The 5,251-nt window shown below is 37.7% G+C and overlaps 1 pseudogene; it reads left to right on the top strand.

The window, feature by feature from the left end:
• Positions 1 to 2,514: 2,514 nt before the first annotated feature.
• On the top strand, positions 2,515 to 4,325 carry LOC142440049 (hypoxanthine-guanine phosphoribosyltransferase pseudogene; annotated as a pseudogene).
• The last annotated feature ends 926 nt before the right edge of the window (positions 4,326 to 5,251 follow it).

Below are 5,251 nucleotides of genomic sequence, written 5' to 3'. Positions count from 1 at the left end.
TACTTCTTTCCATTAACTTTTGATGCTAATGTTTTGCCCATAGAATCATTGAATATTGCAATTCAAAGCTTCACTGTTTGTTTTTGTTGTTGTTGGTGGTGGTGTCTTCAGTTCTTTCAGCTTGAGGTATGCTTAGTGTGATCTCTGTTTAGATTTTCCAAGTGCAGGTCTTTGTACTGTCATTTTACCTTATCTTTCCTAGCTACCCATTGAAATTTTCTGTTCAACTCTTTCGTGACATTATGTTTTCCCATTTGCTTTAGTCACACTATAATCAAGAGTAAGGTATAGAATCTATTCTGCCATCCACATTTACCCCTCTCCCCTCCATTACATTTTAATGACATTTTGCTTTAAGTCATGCATAATGTTCTTGATGTTGATATGTCTAGCATTCATGTTCAATGGAGTAAATTTATCAAGAGATGTTATTGAAAGTCAGGTGAATATATTTTGGTTCTTTTGGACCTATCTTAATTTTCATCAGCTTTAACCTGAACTTACATATGAACAATTCATAATTTGTTTTATAGTTTGATCCTGACCTCATTTCTGCTGCTGATATTGAGTTTCTCCATCATCTCGTCCCACAGATGTAGTCAACTTGATTACTGTGTATTTCATCTGAAGAAATGCACCTGTATTTTTGTTATTTATGCTGCTGAAAAGAAGTATTTGTAATGAAAAATCGTTGGTCTTGCAAAATTCTATCATGTGATCTGAACCTTGGTTTCTATTACCATGGCAATAAATTCCAACTTCTTCTTCCTCTTTGTTCCTAAATTCACATTCAATTTGACAGTGCTTATAAGTGCATCTAGAGATCATTTTTATTTGTGTCATATGGGAAAAACTGGTAGAATTATTCAATTTCTTAATCGCTAGCTTCAGTAGTTATTGAAAAGATTTAAATAATAGATGTGCTAACTGTATTTCTTTGAATGTGTATAGTTATTGTTCTATCAAATACAACATTATCTTTCACAACAGATTTTCAAACGCTCTTTTTGACAATTAAATCAATATAATTTCTCTTGAATTTGTAACTCCTGGCATAGCAATTCATAAAACCATCTGATTCAAAATACCCCAAATTACCCATTTCAGCTCACTATTGCCTGGAATAGTAATCCTTATGCATTCCATTTTACACTTGCTCACTTCCACATTTCCTAGATTTATGCTTTGTATACTGGTCATTTTGATTTTCAATAATCGTTTTCAGCTCTTTCTTTAAATTTTGTGTCTTGTCCCATCAACAAAGTTAAGGTTCAATAGGCTTTATGCCATCCATGTAATTAGAATGGATTTTATTTTGAGAAGGACTTCCAACATGAGGAGCTCATCTCTAGGCACTATATTTAACAATGTTCTGTTGGTGTTCATAAAGTTTTCAATATATCTCAGAATGTTCCATTGATATTGATAAGATTTTCAGTGGCAAATAACTCAGAAGTGGACAGTCTACTTCATTGCCTGTTCTTAGTCTGGATCATGTTCAGACTGGGTGGTTATGCTGGGGTTTTTAATATCAGTTACATAGATTTCAGCATCACAGAAGCATGTAAGTCACCACAGTACAACAAACTGCCAGGCGTGTCAAAGTTGTCAGAACTATGAGAAAATGAATATATGTTTGTTAAAGCCATCCATTTGTTTAATTTTTTATTGCAGGACCTGTTAACTAAAATAGAAGGTGGTACAGATATTGGGGTGTAGTTACAAAATGAACATTCTATATCAATGGAATTTTAGAATATGCTAATGGCTAGAAGAATTTTAAGATGACTAATTGTAAAAGCCTCCATCACTAATCTGCTAGTATGCCTTACTATGGCACCATACATGTTTCTCTAATGCTTGAAGCTATTCTTCCAGTATTTCAAACACTAGCAAGATCACCAGAGTGTACAAGTTACAGTCGAATTTCCAAATAAGACCAACTGGGAAGGACATAGCATTATATGTCTGAAAAATTTTTGCAGTAGATCTTTGTCTTATATAGTGCTAGAATAAAAGGGGGTATCCCCAAATCCTGGAATGGTGCTGGTAGTGCGGAGCTTTCATGGTATGCATTTTCCCCACAAGGACAGAATCAAACAACTTCCTTTGAGCTAGCGCACACAGTGGCATCACCTGGAAAGGTTATATCTGGTCACAGTGAAATTTTTGTCAAAACAGTTTCAGTTCAACCTCAATTTTTTGTGATGACCAATTTAAGAGAAGAGTGTGGTTGTCCTGCATGGAAAAATGCTTCAGAAACAGTTGTGATGTTGAACACAGCTTACAAGGACAGTGCTATGGGAAAAACTCAAGAGTAAGAGTGGTTTTCTCATTTCAAAATGGGTAAAAAGTAGATTTATGACAAACCTCATTCTGGATGTCCATCAACTTCCATAATGGATGAAAATGTTGACTTTTAGTGCATTTGGAGTTCATTCCACCAGGACAGACTGTTAATCAAGCTTTCTATTTAAAAGTTCTGAAAAGGTTGCATAACAGTGTGTGACAAAAATGGCCTGCTTTGTGGCATACTGGGGACTGGTTTGGCCAGTAAGGCAATACACCCACTCACACAGCCATCTCAGTGCACCGATTTTTGGCAAAAAACTGCATGTGCAATTTGTCCCACACACCTTACTCACCTGACCTCACTCCATGCAATTTCTTCTTGTTTCCATGAATGAAGACAACATGAAAGGACAGCGATTTGAAGATGTAGAAGAGGTGAAGAAAAAAACGAGGGAGGTACTGTCTGTCAGGCATGTTTTCAAACAGATGAGTTTGAAAAATGTTTCCAAGAATGGAATCACAGATTTGATAAATGTATTAAGTGTAATGGAGAGTACTTTGAAGGTGATCAAGTGGTTTTGTTAAATAAAAAAAGGGAAATATATAGCTTAGAAAAAAAACATTTTGGGGGATACCCCCCTTATATACTTCATAAAAAGTGACTTATTGTCTCTTAAATCAAAATAAATTAAAAAATATATCTGCACATGCAATTGTGTTGTATTTCTTGAGCTTCTTTCCAAATATAACAAACAGTTTTCATTATTATTTTACTTATGCTATTGAGTAGGCAGAAGCCCTGGTGGTGTAGTGGGTTATTCATTGTGCTGCTTACTTCAAGGTCCACAGTTTGAAACCACTAGTTGCTCTGTGAGAAGAGGAGGCCTTCTACTCCTGTAAAGATTATAGCCTCAGAAACCCAGAGAGGTAGGTAGTGATACTCTTTCCATCAGGGTCATTATGCCTAGATGGCAGTGAGTACTGAGTGACAATACAGCTTGACTCAGGGGAAAATAAAGCATTAGAACGATGCTGTGGGATTAGTAATTAGTACTGAAATGCTGATTGCAATGTTGGCAATTCAAATCCACCAGGCACTCCATGGGCGAAATATGAACCTTTCTGCTCAAATAAAATTTACAATCTCAAGACGAATGACTGATTCATTGCAATCAAATACATAGTCCATAAATTAAATGACATATTGCATTGGGAAAATATGCTCCAAAAGTAATCTTAAAGTACTAAAGAGCAAGGATGGAATTTTAAGAAATAAAGTATTTCTGACCCCAGCCATGATATTTCTAATTGCTTTATAAGCATTGAAAAGTGTACAAGGAGTAGGGAAGACCAGAGGGAGATTGATACATTTGAATTATGGTATCAGTGAAGGATATTGGAAACACAATGGATTTCTGGAAGGACAGACCAATTTCTGTTGGAGGCAGTAAAGCCAGTATGCTCCTTAGAACAGAGAACTTCAAGTTTTCAATATTACGTGGAGGATTTGGGAAAGGTGTTTATTCCTCATGGACTAATTATGGACAGAACAGAACGACTTGCTCAAGACGTGATGAAGGAGATGGGAGGCCATCATATGGTGGCGCTCTGTGTGCTCAAAGGGGGCTATAAATTCTTTGCTGACCTGATAGATTACATCAAAGCACTGAACAGAAATAGTGATAGATCCATTCCTATGACTGTAGATTTTATCAGACTGAAAAGCTGCAATGACCAGTCAACTGGGGACATAAAGTAATTGGTGGAGATGACTTCTCAACTTTGACTGGAAAGAATGTTCTGATCATTGGGGATATCATTGACACTGGCCAAACCATGCAAACCCTGCTCTCCCTGGTCAAGCAGCATAACCCAAAGATGGTCAAGGTGGCCAGCTTGCTGGTGAAAAGGACTCCCCGAAGCGTTGGCTATAGGCCAGACTTTGTTGGCTTTGAAATTCCAGACAAGACTTCAGGGACTTGAATCATGTCTGCGTCATCAGCGAAACTGGAAAAGTAAAATACAAAGTGTAAATGGTCGGGCGCCCTCCCAACCATCCCCATTGCAAATGATCACCGTTTCCAGTCCCGTGACTACCTACTTACTTAGTAGTGACCCCTGAATGTCCCTTCTCAGAGCGCGCTCTGGCCTGACCCTGAGAGAACACTTTATTGCACTATGAGCCGGTAAGCGCTCATTTCTCTTTGGGGTTGGCTTATTGTGTGACTTGGGAGAATCTCCGAAACCAGGCCTCTAAGGGAATAAAACAAAATTGACTCCGTCAGAAACATTGAAGAGAGAAGATATATTAGTTTTTTAATTGGTATTTTACTTTTTTAATTAAAATAGCCTAGAAGTGATTGATTCATGGTCCTCAGCCCACTGGGTGGTTGGGGGTGCTTAGAGGCAGCCAGTCCGTGCATCGGTGACAAACGCTGAGCCGGTTGGCTGTGCCAGGCTCTGTGGGGGCCGGGTGACTTCTAGCAGGGTGTCAGTGGGAGTGACTGAGATGTCACACTTGTTCAGATTGTTTCCAGTGAACCTTTGTCAACAGTTGCTTTAAAATATAAATAAATACATTGAGAAGAAAATTTTTTTTGAAAATCTCGCTTGTGTGTGTATACATGTGTGAGTTTATCTTCAATTTTATTTTGTAAAAAATAATGATTTCCAATATTTTGTTTGCTCTCCTCAGTTTGTTGACTAGGGGTGAAGAGATATCAAAGTAAACAGCAATCATAGGATTGGGGATGACTGGTAAACCCAAAATTCATTGTGAGACAGTGAACGTAATGAGAACAATTCCACGGAGTTCTCTCACTTGGAATGCTTTTAGTGTAATTACGTTGCCTGTGGATTTCATGAATACACGCGTTTGTAGACACACACATAGTTCTTTAGCAGAGACATGACTTCAGCTATGCAGCATGCAGCAGAAGAAGGCTTTCTGTGTTTGCTT

Source organism: Tenrec ecaudatus, chromosome 2, assembly GCF_050624435.1.
Source record: "Tenrec ecaudatus isolate mTenEca1 chromosome 2, mTenEca1.hap1, whole genome shotgun sequence".
In the NCBI taxonomy this organism is placed as follows: domain Eukaryota; kingdom Metazoa; phylum Chordata; class Mammalia; order Afrosoricida; family Tenrecidae; genus Tenrec; species Tenrec ecaudatus.
The sequence above is the reverse complement of the archived record's forward strand: the minus strand, read 5'-3'. Positions and strand labels throughout refer to the sequence as shown.